We start from the raw sequence: 10,054 nt of genomic DNA, 5'->3' as shown, positions 1-10,054 counted from the left end.
TCTCCCTTCTGCCCTCTGTGCTGCTAGAGCCGACCATCACAGAAGGACCTCACTGTGCCCTAGTCCCGAAACCGCCGCCGGCCACAGCCCCGAGCAGTACCGATCAAGTCGACAACTTCTCTGCCCGAGTGCTGTCGACTCCCTGTTATTGCATTGTGCCCTAAATCCGAGCAAATAAGGTGAGTTGGGTTGTGTATGATCCGTGATCTCCACTGCTTGATCTTTTTCTTAATTAGTTTGATTCTAGCAGTGATCCCAGCCGTGAGGTGAAGTGTGACTTGCTGTGGGGTTTTCCTGGTCGAGCAATTTAATCCAGTGGTTGTTTACCTTAGATCCAACAGCAACTACAGTTGTGAATTTAGGTAAGAGGTAAAGAATTGATCATCTTGTAGATGATTGGTTGATAGGTCAGCAAGGAATGTTAATTTAGGTTATGTTTTGTATTTGGTATGAGTTGGATTCTAGGTTAGGTTTATGTAATTTTTTATTAGGGTTTTGCCCTAATCTAGTGTAGGAGATGTTTTTTTAGCTATTTATAGGAGTGTAGCTAAATAAAAAGATTTATTTGTTTGACACAGGACTTTGACGTGAGATGAGTATCTCGACGTCGTATTCGGACCAGATTGGACTTTTCGATTGGAGGCGGGTACTTTTGACTTTATGTCTTTGATATGCATAGTAGTGAATTTAACAAGTAGCAATAATTATGTTCTCTTATTTGTTTTGGTTAATCACTACCCGATACCTGTTACATGATTGGTTGATTGCTTGTTTTGCATCTCATGTATTCCTTACCTGTTGATACATGTTTATAGGGGTAGTGATATACCATGCTTCACCATGTTCAGGACCTAGGTTTTATACCTTCAGTGTACCTTTGATTTGATTCGTTGACCTATGGGGCACTTTTATATATATATGGATTAGCTTAGGATATTTTGTGGTTAGTGTCATGCACCATTTGCATGATTGCATGCTGTGCGATAGTCCGCTCCATTATTGTTGAGCACATCGCCAGTTACATGGATCTGCACATACCACCACTCTTGGGTTAGTGGTCGATTCAGGCAGAGTGTGTTGCAGCAAGGACTTTATTTGGCTCCGTTGGTCCGCTCATAGGTAGTGTGACACAACGTGGTAGCCGGCAGGGATTCCTCCCTGTCATCGTGTACCGGGAGTTAATAGCATTGCGCTCCCCCATTTATGATTTGGGGTAGGAGGATAGGTGTACTCCGACAGCATCCCGTCCACTCGGTCACTCATCAGGAGCAGTGACGACAGAGTGCACGGTTGTCACAGCCCTACCCACTCGACCTCACTATTGTGTGTGAGATGGTTGACTGGTGTCAGGGGTGACTAGGACGCATCATTGGCATCATATGCATTATGCATTTATTGCTTGTGTTTGTGTTTGCTGCATTTATATGCTGCATATTATTTCGATACCTATGTTTGACATGCATACAGGATTTCTATACCACTCAGATTATTTGTCCTTATACCCAGGTCCTGGTTAGTACAGTTTTCCTCCTGTTTACTTCAGTTACATTTCATCCTTTTATATCAGGAGACTGTACGCATGATTAGTGCTAGATGTTATTTCCCTACTTTGCATATCAGTTGTACCTGCTGAGTGTTGGACTCACCCCGCCTCCATTGTTGTTATTTTTCAGGTTGATGCTGTCAGGAGAGAATTCCAGTTGCTTGTCCCTGCATATCTCAAAGATATTGTTGGTCTTTTGGTTTTCTTACTTAGATTATGCTAAACTTGTTCTGGTTGATGGTATAGGCATTGTATGGATTTTGTGATGTCGATGGATTTTTATTCGATATGTTTTACTACATGCCTGCCTGGACGGCAAAAGAGGTGAATTTGTCGGATTTGTGTTTTATGGGTGTAGTGGAGTAGGGTTGGTTTCGAGTCTTGGTATTACTGTTTTGTTTACTTATATATAAACTGCGTGGATGTTTGTGTGGTTGTATTTTATTATTGTTTTTATTCCAGCCGCATGTGGCTGAGGTATATGAGGATGTAGAAAAGTTTCAGATTGTCCGCCGTACAGGGGAGATGCTGCTGAAATTTCTTCGGACAGGGATTCCTCCGGGGCATGACAATTTATTTGGTATCAGAGCTTAAGTTTTACGATCTTTGTTTTCATATTTTGGATATTTGGGATAACCTGATACCAATTTATATGGTATCAGAGCGCCAAAGTTTGGCGATACTTGTTTGATTTTCGTGTGTTGGATTTTCGAGATTTATCTGATACCAATTTATTGGTATCAGAGTAGGGTGTGATACCTGCTTTTGGTATTCTGGATATTATGTGCTAGCCTAAGTTTGCGAGTCAAACTGGCCATTTTCGGATTTTTGTTATGGTTATGTTTCGGATTTCCATTTTGGATTTATATGGATTTTCGGTGATTTTCTTGTACGAAATTCCGAGGTCAATTTGGGGACTGGACAGCGATGGAACAACTCCAGATGGCATATAGGTATGATGTTTAATTTTATAGTTTATGGCATGTATTAGCATTCTTTATTTAGTACCTGTCTGGTTGTTGTAACACATATTACATTTGATGGGTTCGCCATTGAGCATGTTTGACCTTAATAGAGATTAAGGATTATAGTCTCTGGTGATTTTTCACATCATACCATCAGTAGTTTTAGCTTCTGGTACTACTAGTAGGAGATGGAGGCACGTACCAGCCTCTGCTATTGTTAGCTGGGTAATGGATGATACCTACATATTCCTGTTGACTTATACTCATATCTTTTGGATATTAGGGTACCCGATATGATGAAAATTGGTCATTGGGGAGTTATCATGTTTGATCATTGTTGAGAATGGTTTGAGGTTGAGGGATATTGTGAGATCAGATATTGTGATGTGTTGATTTCTAATGATTTATGAGAGTAAATTGTATGTGGTTGTCTAATGATCTATTACTAGATATTTGTTTTGATGATCTATTAGTGGATAACTATTTTGTTGATCTATTATTTGGGTTGTCGTTGATGGTGACATAGTGATATCATGTATGATATTCACAGGATTGATGATTATAGTTGGTGATTAGATCATAAATCGGGTGCTAGAGAGTTTACGGTTGAGTGTGCCTATGAGATTTTAATAAATCTGGTTAGTTGTGGTTAGTTAACAGGATGATAAAATTGATATTTGCTTCCTCTGATATTTGACTATGTGGATAAATAATGATTTGATGTTTTGAATGCTAACTTGCTCTCATGGGGAGCAGAGACTTATTCATCTGATATTATGTGGGCTGATATTATTGAGGATAAAAATGAGAGTCTTGATGTTCTTGAATTCTGACTTTTTCTTTTGGGTCGTACATAGTTATACATCTGATTATTATGGGTTTTTAGTAGATTATACCCGAGTGGTTAGGCATACATGTCTGATTGTTTATTGGAGGTATTTTGTCAATTAAAAATTATGTTGTGAAATGTGCACATATGTTTGAGTGTTTTATTGGATGTATCTTGTCGATTTAATCTGAGTTGTGATATGTGCAGATCTGTTCGGTGTAATATTTGAGGTATCTTGTTTATTATATGATTGTTCTGAGTGTATACTCATGTCGATTATGATTTGTTGGAAGTATTACGTTGATTATACTCTTGGCATAAGTGTATATATGACATGTGAGTGTTGTTGAGGTGAATTGTTGATTATACCTATGTTGATATATGCACACGGGTTCGGTATGCATTGTTGGAGGTATCACGATGAATTATACCTATGTTGTGAGTATGTGTGGTGTGTACAAATTGGAGGATTATGTCGATCATACATATGTTGTGTGAGCACGTGTGCCAGGTGTATTGTTGGTAGCCGCATGATGATTCTACTTATGTTGAATGCAGGATGTGGAGTGTCTGCATTATGTCATTTGTTGGATTACCCTGTCAACCCATTTTCTTATCAATGGGTGACTCACTACGATGTTGATAGATTTGACGATGAGTTTGATTTGATTGCTGGATTGTTATACCTTTGGCTGGCCACAGTGATATGTGGTTGAGTGATCTCGTGCAGCCTCTAGTTGGATAGTTAAGTGCCTTGGACACTTATGGATCGTTTGTGGTGGAGCAGAGCTCCCACATATTATTGTTGGTTTGTGGTAGAGCGTTGCTCCCACATATGTGGTATTTCTTGTGATGGAGCGTTGCTCTCACACTGGATGATTTATTCTTTGGTGATTTATGTTATTGGTGATCAGATTTCTGACTTATTATCGGAGATCTTATGGTTAGGAATGTCTGTGGTACGAACATTATGTATTTTAGTTTTACCATTAGGGCTTGCAGAGCCTTAGATGTTTTCAGAGACTTGATGATTTTGGTATTCCCAGGATGTTTGGATCGGTTTCCATTGTCTTTGTTGACGATGTTGTGATCTATTTCAGATCCACGGTGAGTCACGCACATCATCTTTACATAGTTCCAGAGATGTTTCGATGGAAACGTCTAGATGTGAAGATCATTAGTGCGTATTTTGGTTGTCTTCTGTGAGATGTTTGAGACACACAATCACTAGTAGGAGTATACCGTGGTTCCACAGGAGATCGAGGTTGTTACCGTTGGGAGTAGACGGAGTCTATAGAAGAGGCTTGCAACTTCCTTTGTTTGGCTCGATATTTCCGGAGATACGTTAAGGGTTTCTCACGGATTTCTATGCTACCTACACGCCTGACCAGGAAAGGCGTGAGGTTCACTTGGACTGAGGATGTCTAGACCAACTTCTAGGAGCTGAAGCGGAGATTAGTGTCGGCTCCAGTTTTGGTTTTACCTTCTGGAGAGGATGGATTTGTACTCTACACCGACGCGTCTCTTCAGGGTTTGGGCGCTGTTCTGATACAGCATGGCAGGGTAGTCTCCTATGCTTCTCGACAGTTGAAGGAGCATGAGAAGAACTACCCAGTTCATGATCTAGAGTTAGCTGCCATCATCTTTGCTCTGAAGCATTGGCGGCATCATTTATACGATATTACATTTGAGATTCTCACTGATCATAAGAGTCTCAAATATATTTTTACTCAGAAGGAGCTTAATCTCCGACAGAGGAGATGGATGGAGTTCCTGAAGGACTACGATTGTACCCTTAGCTACCACCCGGGAAAAGCTAATATGGTTGCAGATGCACTCAGCAGAAAGTTCAGAGAGACTTTGGCTTGCCACCGAGTTTTAGTTACAGACTTAGTTCAGGGTTTCTCCGAGTTAGACCTTGAGGAGCAGGGACATACAGAGCAGGGTATACTTGTTACCATGGTTGCTCAGTCGTCGATCAGGACGAGGATCTGAGAGGCCCAGGCTGGTGATCAGCATTTGCAGTTCATTAGCAGCCAGATAGCTTCCGGGTAGCAGACCGAGTTCACACGAGACGAGGAGGGTATTATATACTTCCGAGGTAGATTATACGTACCTCAGTCTCATCCAGTCTTACAGGAGCTACTTTAGGAGGCTCACCGCTCTCGATTTGCGATCCACCCAGGCGGGACCCATATGTATCGAGACTTGAGGCGTTCCTACTGGTGGAACGACATGAAGAAAGACATCGCGGATTTCGTAGCTAGATGTCTTGTCTGTCAGCAGGTGAAGGCTGAGCACCAGAGACCTGCAGGATTACTTCAGCGGATTCCTATTCCTGAGTGGAAGTGGGATCACATTACCATGGACTTTGTGGTTGGTTTGCCGAGGACACGACGAGGCCATGACGCGATTTGGGTAATCGTTGATCGATTAACCAAATCCGCGCACTCGTTAGCGATCCGGAAGACTGATTTCCTAGATCGATTAGTAGATCTATTTTGCCGGGAGATCATCAGATCACGTGGTGTTTCGTTGACTATTATTTCGGATAGAGACCCCCGGTTCACGTCTCATTTTTAATAGAGTCTGCAGCAGGCCTTGGGCACGCAGCTCTGTTTCAGTACAACTTTCCATCCGTAGACAGATGGACAGTAGAGCGGACCATTTAGACCCTAGAGGATTTGCTGAGATCGTGTGTATTGGATTTCAGAGGCAGTTGGGAGGACCATCTGCCATTGGTAGAGTTCGCCTACAACGACAGCTTTCTTTCGGCTATCCGGATGGCACCGTTTGAAGCATTGTATGGTAGGTTTTGTCGGACATCCACCCTCTGGGATGAGGTTGGGAGACCCAGTTGTTGGGACCTTATAGAGCTAAGCAGAACGAAGAGTTGGTCCGTATTATCAGACGGAGGATGTCAGAAGCGCAGGACCGTCAGAAGAGTTATGCTGATCAGAGACGCAGACCACTAGAGTTCTCTGTTGGCGACCATGTATTTCTGCGAGTTTCACCCACGAAAGGGGTGAAGAGATTTGGCCTCAGAGGTAAGCTGGCTCCGCGATACGTTGGCCCTTTCCAGATCCTGGAGAGGATTGGAGCAGTAGCTTACCGGCTAGCACTACCACCGTCCTTGGCAGGCGTGCATGATGTATTCCACGTATCTATGCTGAGGAGATATGTACCTGACCCGACGCATGTGCTGACAGATGTCTCAGTTCCCGTTCAGCCTGACGTCACCTATGAGGAGATTCCGGTATGGATTTTGGACCGGAAGGAGCGTCAGTTGCAGAACAAGACTATCCGGCAGGTTAAAGTCGGATGGCAGCATCATTCAGATGAGGAGGCTACTTGGGAGCTCGAGGATACTATCCGAGCTCGATATCCCCATCTTTTCACTTGAGGTATGTGATTTAATTTACCATTCAGCATTTTGTACTCTTTACCTGTTGTTAGTATTTACTGATGGTAGATAACGAAATTTGGGGACCAAATTTTTATTAGTGGGGGAGAATGTAAAATATCGGAAAATCAAGAATAAAAATAATGGAATTTTCTGGAATTTTTGAAAAAATTTCGGGAATTTTTCGTAGCTCGTACGGCCGAGTTAACGGGCATAAAAACGGGGCTCGGGAAAAGCTTGTTTAGGCTCCCATTTAAGCGAGGAAAAGTTTACTTTTTCCTTTTTTTTCTTTTATTTATTTTTCTTCTTTCCTCCGTTTTCTCTTCCTCGCCGAACCCACGCACGCCCGACTCCTTCCCCGTGCCCTAACCGGCGTCGCACGAGCGGTTCTCCTTTTATTCCTCTTTTCTCCCGATCCTCTACCCTAGCCTCCCGCTGAGTGTCACTCCTCCTTTTCCCCAAGCGCTGGCGACGCTCACTCCATCGCCAGTTCCCTACTCTGTGCTCGTGCCCTAGCCTACCTTGCTGACGTCGGTGAGCGCTTTGCGGCGGTCTTTGCTAGTGCTGTCCGAGACCCGTGCCTTGGTGACGGCGATTTGCCACCGCCGACGCTCTCCCTTCTGCCCTCTGGGCTGCTAGAGTCGACCATCACAGAAGGAACTCATTGTGCCCTTGTCCCGAAACCGCCGTCGGCCACAGCCCCGAGCAGTGCCGATCAAGTCGACAACTTCTCTGCCCGAGTGCTGTCGACTACCTGTTATTGCATTGTGCCCTAAATTCGAGCAAATAAGGTGAGTTGGGTTGTGTATGATCCGTGATCTCCACTACTTGATCTTTTTCTTAATTAGTTTGATTCTAGCAGTGATCCCAGCCGTGAGGTGAAGTGTGACTTGCTGTGGGGTTTTCCTGGTCGAGCAATTTAATCCAGTGGTTGTTTACCTTAGATCCAGCAGCAACTACAGTTGTGAATTTAGGTAAGAGGTAAAGAATTGATCATCTTGTAGATGATTGGTTGATAGGTCAGCAAGGAATGTTAATTTAGGTTATGTTTTGTATTTGGTATGAGTTGGATTCTAGGTTAGGTTTATGTGATTTTTGATTAGGGTTTTGCCCTAATCTAGTGTAGGAGATGTTTATTTAGCTATTTATAGGAGTGTAGCTAAATAAAAAGATTTATTTGTTTGATGTTACGCTCCGCAAGTGTACGGAAATGTTGCAAGTAATATAAAAGATTATCGTATCCACAGGGACTGGAATAAGCACTAGAAATGTCTCAATGCGAATTAGCTAAACAACTATCCAATCGTTTCAAATGCAAAGTGAAGGTAAACAAATCTAATATTATAGATCAACAAACAAGAGTTTAGTGTTTTGGGTTATGATAAGGGAGATTCTAGGAGTTTCGGTTTCTTTGTAAGATTTCTTGAATGTAAATGGTTCACCAATTCTTATCCCTCAATTGCCAAACTCTTGTAGAAAGTTGTCGGTTCTCTCTTGCAATAGATAACCGGCTAAGGACTGAGAAATGTATCTAAACATGATCAATTAGACGTGAACCTACGTTGTCCTTACACAGAAGCGCACCTATTACTATGCCTTCCTCGGATATCAACATAGAATCCCACAACTTATTAATCTATCAAGATACAAGGAACTAATCACAAAATCCATCCTACACTCTTGAATATTCCTATTTCCTCTTCAAGATTATCTCTCAAACGTCCTTACACGGGCTTGCACCTGTCACGTGGATCCCTCGGATGATCGAGTGAGAGTTTATCTTTACAAAGTCCACAAGAAATCCAAACAATCAATCAAGAATGAGAATTAAGCACAAATCATCATTACTCACTCAAGATCTAATTGATACAAGCAAGACAATGTCATTGAAACAAAAAATGGCAAATCCACAAGAGATTACATCAATCCATCATACAAATACTCCCTTAATCCTAGAATACAAGATCTACTCCATGAATCGAGGAAGAATATCAGAAGAAATGAAGATTACAAGCATTTCTTAAATTCCCAATCCAAGAAACCAAGAAAAGGGGGAAAGAGAAAACTTATCTACGGAGAAGCCTCGTCTTCGGATCCAATCCTCGCTCCGGAGTCGAAATCGTCAAGAACTCCCTTAGAATCGCCCAGAAATCCTCCCAAGAGTGGGAGGAAACCAACAAATCTTGCCTTCTCCCAAAGGGGGAGAGATCCCCTTTCAATTCATGAAGGAGGGTTTAAATAGAGGAAGGAATCGGGCGCCACACGGCCCCGTGACACGGCCGTGTGAGATTCACACGGCCATGTCCAGTTCCTTCTCTGCCACAGGGCCAGGACCCTTCTGCTCTCAGGAAATGCTACACGGTCGTGTGGTGCACACGGCCACAGCCTGCTTGCTTTCTGGAAACCTCACACGGCCGTGTAGATCCACACGGCCATGTAAGGCTTCTGCTTTGGTTGGCTTCAAATCTTGACACGGTCGTGTGAGGTTCACACGGCCATGTCATCTTCCTCTTCTGTTGGTGCCAAACTCCACACGGCCCGAGCTCCATACCAGTGCAGGGCCGTGTGAGGTACACGGCCTGGTGACTTCTCCCTTTGTTTCCTCCAAGGCTTGCCCAAAGATGTAGATTCTTCACCAAATCGACTCCTGTGTACAGAAAAATGCACAAAAAGCATATCTCCGAACCAAAAGAGTAAATATGCTAAAATGAAAGCTGGAAGTATAAAAATGCATAGATCAAGCATGCTCAAAGTATGTAAATGTACATAAATATGCATAAAAGAGTATATAATCTACGCACATCACACCCCCAGACTTAAACCTTTGCTTGTCCTCAAGCAAAATGCCGCAGTCTAAATTCATATGTTCTACAACACATTCATAAAACCTAGTGCACTTTCCTAACTCTATCAAAAATTTTCATTAACAAGCATGATCATAGAAACAAGTAAAGTATGGTTCAAGCATAAGAATCTTGTGCACAGTGTAAAAGTAACTCAAAACTCTTCAAGTTTCAATCCATGTCCTAGTCAAGTCGTCATCAAATTTGAATTCCTAGTGTTTCCAGTGAAAGACAAGTAACCAGTGATAGGCACTTACTCACCATTCACTTGGTTCATATTTCTCAACTAACCCAAGGTCTCAAAGGTGTGCTCAATCTCAAGGGAAGCTAAGCAGTCATTTCCCCAGTAACCTAACTCGGTCTCAAAGGGGTGACTTGCTAGATTCCACTCATGACAACTGTTTTTTATATCCCTTATTTTTTTCTTTTTTTTTCTTTTTTTTTTAATAAGTGTTTGCATTGTGCAAAACT

This window comes from Zingiber officinale, chromosome 9B (assembly GCF_018446385.1).
Source record: "Zingiber officinale cultivar Zhangliang chromosome 9B, Zo_v1.1, whole genome shotgun sequence".
NCBI classification, from domain to species: domain Eukaryota; kingdom Viridiplantae; phylum Streptophyta; class Magnoliopsida; order Zingiberales; family Zingiberaceae; genus Zingiber; species Zingiber officinale.
The sequence above is the reverse complement of the archived record's forward strand: the minus strand, read 5'-3'. Positions refer to the sequence as shown.